This window comes from Balaenoptera musculus, chromosome 6, assembly GCF_009873245.2.
Source record: "Balaenoptera musculus isolate JJ_BM4_2016_0621 chromosome 6, mBalMus1.pri.v3, whole genome shotgun sequence".
Classification (NCBI taxonomy): Eukaryota; Metazoa; Chordata; class Mammalia; order Artiodactyla; family Balaenopteridae; genus Balaenoptera; species Balaenoptera musculus.
Genome location: NC_045790.1, coordinates 5,929,692 through 5,939,933, shown reverse-complemented (window position 1 = coordinate 5,939,933; position 10,242 = coordinate 5,929,692). Strand labels below are relative to the sequence as shown.

At 44.8% G+C, this 10,242-nt stretch overlaps 1 protein-coding gene across 1 annotated transcript in view; it reads right to left on the bottom strand.

Annotated features, from left to right (window-relative positions):
* Window positions 1–1,085: 1,085 nt before the first annotated feature.
* SAP30 (Sin3A associated protein 30) overlaps window positions 1,086–10,242 on the bottom strand; it is a 100,850-nt gene continuing 91,693 nt past the window's right edge. The window contains exon 9 of the transcript XR_005020247.1: window positions 1,086–2,924. The gene's annotated coding sequence lies outside the window, so the exon portion shown is untranslated. The remainder of the gene's footprint in view (window positions 2,925–10,242) is intronic.

Sequence of the window (10,242 nt, the reverse complement as noted above, 5' to 3'; positions counted from 1 at the left end):
CACAGACACACCACACACACACACACCCCACACACATACACCATGCATATACCACACACACACCAAACATGACACACACCACACAAACCACACTCACACCCACCACACAAACCACAGATACACATACCACACACACACATGCACACCACACAGACAGACCACACATACTTATACACACAGACCACACACATACACTATGCACTCCACACACCAAACACACCCCTAAACACAGCACAGATAGAAACACCACATACACATATACCATACACACACATACACCGAACACATGACACACACCACACTAACCACAGACACACATCCCACACACACACCCCACACCACGGACACCACACAAATTACACATATACCACACACACTACATGCACACCGTACAGATGACACACAGATCACACACATACACGCACCCCACACAGACCACACACAGATTACATGCAACACACACATATACCACACACATACACACAGACCACACACTGGACATACCCCCCCCACACACACACCACACAGATACATATACCACGCACACCTATCACATACACCCCTCACATACCACACACACACACCACACAAACCACACACACCGTGTACACCACACACACACCACACAGAAACACCGCATCACGCATACCACACACACATCTACACATAACAACACACAGCACACACACACTGTGTGCTCGATGCACAGTGAGGCCAAACAATACTGAAACGTCGGAGTTTGGAGCAGAGAAAGGTTTATTGCAGGGCCAGGCAAGGAGACGGGTGGCTTATGCCTTAGAAAGCTGGAACTCCCCAAAGGCTTTTAGCAAAGCCCTTTAAAGGCAAGATGAGGGAGGGGCGTGGTTAGTTGTTGCAAACTTCTTTGTGTTGTTGGATGTAGCTGTCTACGTAGGCCAGGTCACAGTCAGGTCCTGATGTTCCTGTCATTCTCTGTTCAGGTCAGGTCAAGGTTAGGTTATCCTGTAGGCTGTCCTGTGTATTTCAGGCTCTAGGCAGCATTCTTTTACAAAAGATGCAGAGCCAGCATGACTAAGCACAGGCGACAGAGCACAGAGGTTAAAGAAGGTTAAAGTAAAAGGAGCAGATCTAATATGGAGTCAGATTTGTTCCTCCATATTACAATTCTTCCCTTTTCTTTGATACTCCTCAATCTTGAGGAGAAGGTGTTGGACAACAAGAGGGGAACAGTGTTTTGGATAGAGAGGTTAATCATAAACTCAGCAGAGGAACTCCGTTTCACAGCGATTTGGTTTCAAACTCCAATCCCGTTTCATCCTTACCCAGTTCTTTCAGGGAATGGGGTGATTACCACTCTGACCACTTCCTGCTGAAATGGAACGTAGTCCTACCTTGATTTGGGGAATGGACACAGAGCTGGAAATATTCTCAAGTTCCAAGTCCTGGATCTGAGTCTTGTATAATAAAAATCTCATTCCCTGAGGAATTTAGGAGAATAAGCCTGAAAACCAGTCTGGACCTGGCACTTTGGGGGAGACTTGTAGCCAGGTAGCCAGTTGTGTGCTTTTATCTAAGTAGGTTTTAACTTCTGATGTGGTATTAACATATATAACAGGAGCAATTGACCACTGCACGTATCCTTTTTCTGCTGACATCTAAAGCAATTTTGCTGTCCAAGAGTTTATAATAGTTACAAGAGGAGACCCTGAGGTCATAAGGTTGCAGCTGCCGTCTGCCAGCAGACACTGCTTTGAGAATGGCTGGTGGCATCCCGAGTAGGACAGAGCTCAGAAAATTCAAGTTTTCAGCAATATAGGAATGTGCCTGAAATCACACGCACAATGGCCACCTAGTTTTACCTTGAACGTCTGAACCACATCTCCAGTTTTGACTTTCAAATGTATTGCACTCCTCCGTGGCCAAGGCAGATGTACAATGCATGTCCGAAAGGCCACAAAACAGGCTGCTCTGGTCAGTATAAGTTTAAGAAATCATGTATCAGCTAGAATGACTTACCCAGACCTCAAAATATGTAGATTTCCCATCGTCTCCCTTGTTAATTGCAAATTCTTCAACAGACCAAAACATGTCCCTTGATGCCAGGGTGATTTAGCTTCTTGCCCCAGGTCTAGATCATGTCCCTTGGTGCTAGGCCTCCTTTATATTTGCCTAGATATTCATGATGGGGGAAAACTGATCAAATATTGTGAACAGGCTCAGAGGTATGTTAATGGGTATACACTTTATAGGCCATACATTTTATTACTTATACCCAATTGCCACACAAGCATTGTACATGTGCTTTTAGCAGTAGACTTAAAGCAGGCAGTGTTCTCCACAAACACGTAAATTAAGTCTGGTCAGTTGACTACATAGGCTTTCCCAAACTGCCTGTGGTGGAACTCCTCAGGAGTCTTAGACTGAATTCCCAAAGGCCTCTCAAGGCCAGGAAATCCATGCCAAAGGCCTGCCATCAGATTCTGCCTCGGTGGCATTCTTGGTCCCCAAAATATCAAGATTCCTGTACATGCCAGGAGACAGACAGTCTTTCCCATTCACCTGATAAGGCTGCTCAGAACCCAAGGATCTCCAGTTTCTGGAGGGACCAGCCAGAGAGAAAAGAAAAATATTTCAGTTCTACTCAGCAAGGTATAATTTACCAAATTGCTGTTAAGTCATGAGTAACTGGAGGGGAAGTGCTTCCCTATATCTGGAAAACACAAATCAAAATCAGTAATTTTCCAGACAAAACCCATAAACATTATAACCATATTCACCAGTTCACTTAGTAACCAATCCTTTTGTTAACTTTTTATGAAGCCATCAGGATTTCCATTAGGGTTTTTAATTTCTTACCTAGTTCAGCAGTATAATCTGAGGAACTTCGCTGGTGATCCAGTGGTTAAGACTCTGCACTTCCACTGCAGGGGACACGGGTTCAATCCCTGGTTGGGGAATTAATATCGTGACTTAATTTTGCCATGTCGTGCGGCAAAAAAAAAAAGGTAGTATAATCTAAAATTTATTAGTCATTCCTATGAATCTTCTTGAAGATGAAGCACTTTTGCAAAGCATCAGCTTAACTGTCTATTAAAGACTTAAAAAGGCAAGGTTAAAGATCTGATTACAGTGTGTTAACAAAAAAGCTTAGTCAAGTTGCTGCGATATACAACATTTTAAGATAACCAGAATTATGACTGATAGCATTATACCAGGACATATCTACATTTCAGAAACTTTACATAGTTTCTAGAATATCTATATTAATAACATTTATCTGTACTGTATAATCTGAGGAGGCTTATCACCCACTTGACAATGCTTCCCGTGTAATTCAATGTACCAAATAATACGAGTTAAATACTTCTCTCTAAGATGCGTCAAGGGCCCTCTAAAGCATCCCAAAGTGAGCTGAAGGTCAAAAGAATTTTAATTAAAATTTGATACTTGGGAAGTTCGTCAAAAAGTTTCAAAACACTTGGTCAAATAAGATCACAAGTCACTGTAAGACAATACTTGTTTCTTAACCAAAGTGAGAAGAGATCTCAGAAGCAAATATAGATCACTTAAAGGCAAGGAAGTTCACATAATCTGTTATCAAAAGCAGCATTCTAAGTAAACTTGTTCCCTTAGTAGAGAGGGACCAAATCTAGTTTTGCACCAGCCTATTTTTAATAACAAAATCCATTTACTTAAGTTTAACCTAATCTCAGCCCAACCATGTGTAGAACTCCAAACATATATCCTACTTTCCTGCTGTATACTGAAATGTTTCCTTTATTATTTTAGTAGCTTTAATTACATATTTAAATTTGAATCCAAAGCTCTAAACAAAAACGCTTAAATTTCTAGTGAAAACCAAGAAGCAATCAATTATGAACTGTCCTTTAGCATTCTGTAGGTTGGCAAACAAACAACAATAATAATTTTTTAAAACATCTGCTTTTTATAGAAGATATCTCAGTGTGGCACCAAACGTAGTCCCAGACACCTTTAGCTTCTATGTTCAGTACTTAATGTTTCAGTACCCTGCCTGGGAATGACCTAGCTATTCAGTAACCCCCCATCATCCCACCCAAACTAGCACAACTCTAAAATTTAAGTTACCAAATATCTGGAAGGACCACCCTTAAGTAGACATTCCCAAATCACAGCCATTTCTAAAGAGGTCACCCAAAAGCTCTCATCCTATATGCATCTAATTTACTTATAAGAATTTCATCATACCAAGCTAATTTTTTTTTCTGTTGACAAACTGCGCAACAGGAACAACATAAACCCATTCACCCTCAGTAAACCCAGGCACAATAAAAGACATGTCTGTATTGACCACACCAACAATTCCCTTCATACTTCCTTGCCAAGAGAATCCCAATACTGTTCAGTTATTAGGCCCATGATTTTCATTGGTCCCTCCTTAGCCCCAGTGGGTGAATGAGGATTAGGTTAAGGCAATCCTGGTGTAATTCCTTTTCTTCTTGGCAATATTTGATTTAGTACAGGTGCAACCTTGCTTAAGAACTGTGAAGGCAAATAAGGGAACTTTTGGGTTTCCTTTGCTCTTGAAAGGGACAAAAAGGTTCATACTTTCCTGAATCTGGTCATTGTTAGATGAGGACTGGTGCCGTGGAAGCTGTCTTAAGATCATGAGGGAACAAATCCGAGGACAAAACTGACGTGTAAGAATGGCAGAGGAAAATATGGCAAGAACCTGGATCCTTGATGTCACTGATTCACTGACTGAATCTATGCTGGAACCATTAGGAATTAGTCGTAATTGTTTAAGATACTTTTAGTTGTGTTTTCTATTACAAGTATTTAAAAGCATCCTAAGTAAGTAAGTAATGTTAAAGGCATCTCTCACAATTTATACTTATTTTTCGGAAACGCTTACTAGAAATTTCTATTGCTGGTTATAAGATTTATCCTAAATAGTTTGAATTTTCTAAAAGACATGTCTGTATTAGTCAAACCAACAAGCTTAAGCTAGCTTCAATACCAGATATCAATTCCATAGTGAATATTTCCCAGATCATGAGGACCTGAAATTCATTTTGGCCTGTTTTCTAAATAGTAGTAAGTATTTAATTTGTAAGCGTTTACTTTTAAGTCTATTAAATAGAGCTCATTTACAAGTTAACCTCAGCAATACTATCCAAAGACAAAGACACCTAATCATAATGAAACATACATACATCCAGATAGACAAGAGATCTCATAGCCAGCATACTTCTATGCAAGACAAATGTAAACATACACACAAAGAACAAAATCTAATACCTGCAGAACAAAAACAAAAGGGTGAAGTCCAACAATTTCCTCAACAAGGATCCTACTTTTTAACAACAAACAACATGCAAATGTAAAGATAAGGAATCATTACCACACGTGTCATGGCAATTCACCTGGCAAATGCAAACCAAAAATAACAGTTGGAATAGGTTGAGTTTACTTAGTTACCTTCAAGCTTGCTCCTCAGAATATTTTTGTTCTCTTGGGGTCAGAATTCTGAAAAAAAGGTATTTTATTAAGCCAGCTTTCTCTTAACTGCATATGCAAAAAGAACCAGTTTTGGAATTTTAAGAGAGTTTCATCATCTTAATTAATTTAGTCCAGAGTCTAAAGAATGTAGTGGTGGTGAAGTGTTAAAAAAATACCTTCTTTCTCTCTCTTTCTAGGAGCATACTGAAGATCTCCCAGTTTTGCAAAATACATGCTAGGGGTACTATAAGATGGAACAGAGATCTGATTAGCCATACTTAATTATTCATGGCCGGTGTTATCTAATATTAATAAAGCAAACAAATGCAATGCAAAATGGTCTTTCACGATCACAGTTCCCTAGCACCAAAAAGGGAGATACCCATTCATTGCAAAAGGAAAATCCCAACCAATGCTCGACCACAGGTGAAACCCAACACAATAGGGAAGGATACCCTGGTGCCATCATATGCGAACCCTGTTACCGAAGACGTCTCAACTGACCAATGCATACTGATACACACACATACAAACAACAAACGTATGGTCTCACTAACAAAGGCACAAGCTGGAGTGGCTCACCCCAAAACAATACACACACACAAAAACACAAATAACAAATAAGCTACGGTCACACACAAAATCAGTGGAGGTGTAGTCTAAAATTCCATTTCTACTCCCAGATGGAGGTCTCCAAATAGACTGGCTTAGCTCTCAAAAGAGAACAGACCCAGAGTGTCTCACTTCCCACAAGGGAAGTAACCCAAATGGAGTGGAGAGAATTCCCAGCCTGTGCAAGATGGAGTGACTTACCCCCAAGTGACACCAAATGTGGACCATAGCTCTGGATGTTTCTCTGCTCCAAATGGCCTTGTGCACTGGGGCAGCTGACGCCTCTCAGGGAGAGTCCCTTGCAGTTCCCCGGAGCAAAATGAGCTCCAGCAGCTGCTGGGAACTTGGGAAGGGGCTGTCCCTGGCCGGGGTCCACCCGCCACAGGCACAGATTCCTGGCTGGCTCGCCATAATTGTTACCAAACGCAAGTCTGTGTGCCTAATACACAGGCCAAACAATACTGAAACATCAGAGTTTGGAGCAGAGAGGTTTATTGTGGGGCCAGGCAAGGAGACAGGTGGCTCATGCCTTAAAAAGGCCAAACTCCCGAAAAGCTATCAGCAAAGCCCTTTTAAAGGCAAGGTGAGGGAGGGGTGTGGTTAGTTGTTGCAAACTTCTTGGTGTCAGATCCTTTGTTCTTGTAGCTGTCCAGTAGGCCAGGTCACGTTCCTGTTAGTCTCTGTTCAGGTCAGGTCAAGGTCAGGCTATCCTGTATATTTCAAGCCATAGGCAACATTCTTTTACAAAAGGTGCAGAGCCAGCATGACTAAGCAGAGGCAACAGGGCACAAAGGTTGGAGCTAAAGAAATAGATCCAATATGGAGTCAGATTTATTCTTCCCTATTACAAGACCACACACACACCACACCACACACACACCCCAACTTCAGATTCAAGTCCCCCATGCATGGCATCACAGGGTCCTGTGGGGGAAACAACTTAGTCCCTTCCTTCAGTGATCCGATGCTGGAGTTTTTCTGCAGTGTTCTTCCAGCATGGCTGTGCAGTGAAGGCTTGAGCGTCTCCAGGGGCAGAGAGCTCAGCCCTTTCTCAAGAGCTCTGTTAGGAAGTACTCCCCCCACACCCCCGGGTTTTTTAGCATAAATCTGTTCTCACAGCGACCACCCTTTACCACTGGTTTCCGCCCCCACCCTGGGAAAACCTTCCTCTCCACGACCTCCAGAGCATCCGGACAGCAAGCGTGCCCCCCCTTCTATCCATGTGAATCCTGTTCCTTTGTCCCAGTGTCGCATGGTTTGTGTCCCCTTCTGGTCTGGATGCATCTGCCCTGCATGTGTCACGTTTGGGGCTAATGTTGCCCCTGAGGTGTGGTGCCCAGTCAGACACAGCACACTGGGTGTGGTGACTGTCCATCAATAATTTGGCACTTGGATGGCTTTTCTCACTTGAGACAGATTGCCTTTCTCAACGTGAGCCCTTGAAGGCTGACATGGGTCACTTTTGGGGACAGTGTAATGATGGGTCTGAGTAAGGCCAGAGGGTCTTGCTCCTTTGCCATGTGCAGTGGTTCCCAGACAGTGGCCCACAGGACACAGGTCACCAACGGTCAGGGGACTTACTGTGCAAAGGTTGCCAACTGTGACTCTGCTTCCATGCTGGAACCTGGGTGCCCTTGATGCCCTTGAAGTGTTCTTCATCTGTCTCTGGAGGGCCTGCTACACGTATACATTCCGTGACCAGTGCAATGTGTTTATGAGCGGGTGCATAATAAATTACTGGAAATAGCTGAGGTTTTAATCCTCCCTTAATACAGAAAGTTTGACTCCTGTCAGCCATGGTCTCTGTTTAAAATATTTAGGAGTTTGTTTCCACAGCGGTCTGCCAAAGCCTTCCATGATGGATGGCGGAAGCCAAGCCGAGTCAGGGCCACTTCACTCACTGTGGAGGTGCGGGGGCCGGGGGACGTGCTCCTGCTTCTCACACCACGTCAAGGAGCCAAGACTGTTCTGTGAGAAGAGTAGGAAGCCACTCGAGGACACGGAGAATTTCCGTCTCCAGTCTGAGGATTAAGGACAGGGATGTCCAGCATCTTCTTTGTCAGGGGCTCCTCTGTTGAAGCCATTTGTCTGTTAGTATCCGGGTTTCCCTGGGGACGTGTCCTTTACACTAGTTTTCTCACTTTCAGAGCTGCTATTGTGACTGGTCACCCAGGTACGACACAGGTATTTCTATCCATCTGCCCCACACCAAAGCCCTCCCTTATCCTGGGCAGGAAGGGCCCCCGGGGTCCTTTAGAACCTCACACTGATACCTGCAGGGAAGGGCCTGATCCTAAAATACATGAGAGGATCCAGCACTGAACACCTGGGTGATGCCCTCGTGAGAAATTCAGAAGTGCCACTTGAGATGACGGGTCTATCAGTGGTGCTACCCCTTCATCCTTACAGACACGAAGTTCCCTGCAAGCTTGCCTGCCTGCTCCATAGTAAAGGAAGCGAAACAATAAATACAGGTGCGCTGCCCTGCCATGTGGGAAGCGCTCGCGTACCCAGCACTTGATGCCCAGACCGGTCCCTGCCTCGCCTCCCGTCTCCTCCACTCCGGCCATCCCGAGCCGTATCGCCGGCGGCACCATTACCGACCCTCCTCCTCACTGTGGGAAGTTCCTCAGGCATCCCAGGCCCTGCCGGGACGTCCAGACCCCACGGCTTTCCTGTAACACTCTCCCTTCCACCAAACTGCTCTTCGGTAGGTCTGCGCACGCCTCATTGTACCGCGTCTGCGCACCTGCATGGGGGTCGGAGCCCTCTCCCCGCTCTTGGTCCAGCCTCGCCCTCCCTTCCAGGCCCCCGATTGCGCGGCCCCCAGCGCGCTCTGCTCACTCACAGGGGACCGGGGTGCTTCTGTCCTGGTGCCGCGCTTGGCGTGCGCTGTGTCACGTCGGGCGGGAGACGGTTCTCCACGGGCCTCTCCTGTGTCTGACATCTTGCAGGCAGAGACGCTTACACCTCTGTTTTGGAGGGACCGTCTTTACAAGGATGCTTACAAGTGGGCAGCCTGGAACCTCGGAGACGGAGGTTCCCTCTGGAGAAGGGGCGGCACCCTTACTTCCCATCGTACAAGGCTTGCCTGCCTTGAGCCCCAGGTTCCTCTCCTGTAATGACACCTGCTGCCGTGCAGTCGCCATGTGGCCACCCGAGTCACCCTGCGGGAACTGGGGAACTAGCACAAGAAAAGACTGGCACTCAGACTACTGCTATAATTAAGTCCTTTATCTCTGACCCAGGGTCCTGTGTCTCCTGCCAGCACGCAGGACACTGGCGGGCTAGCTCCTCACTTACAAGTGGGGGAAAATCTCAGCCCTTTCACAGCTCTTGACAGGACCTTACTCTGGGAGTCTCATCTCCCCCAAATGAGAAAGTCAAGGGTAGAGACAGGAATCCTGTATTATATTTCCTAACACCTCTGATGTTTTCCCCTACACATTCTAGTACACAGTAAGGTTTTTTGATGATGATATAAATGATACTGATAATAAAGGCAAATAATCATAGCAAGAAGCTCCCTAGTTTGACTCAGTTTCCACCCATAATGATCTTTTCTGTTCTGCATGGCTCTGGGTCTCTCAAGCAATAGGGGCTTTTTTTAATTGCATGTGTGCAAGAGCGGATGGGCAAGGAGCAAGTGCGGGGAGCCTAGGGAACAAGATGAAGGGAACAGGTTCCATAACCAACCTGTGGCAGAGATTCCTAATTGCCACTCAATATTCATTCTCCCTTTGTTTTCCTTGTTAAAATAATCCCAATTATTGTTTTAGCTGAGAACATCACGGCTAGCTAAAATCATACATTTCTCAGTCGGCTTGGTAGCCAGATCTGGCGTATCACGGAGTTCTAGCTGAGGAGACATAGTGGAAGTAGAAGAGAGCGTTCCCTCATTTTCACTCCTTTTTTCTTCCTACTGCCTGGATTGCAGATATAATTGTTGGCACTCCAGCAGCCATACTGGCCCACGAAGTGAATTTGGAAATAGAATTCATGCATAGTGAGTAACAAGATAGGAGGAGCCCCTGATACCACGAAGCCACCAAACCATCTGTGAACTGACTTCGTTTCATGAGAGAAAAAGAAACTTCTATTTTCTTTAAACCACTGTTATTTTGGATCTTCTAGCAACCTAATCCTAACTACTACACAAACTCAATTTTC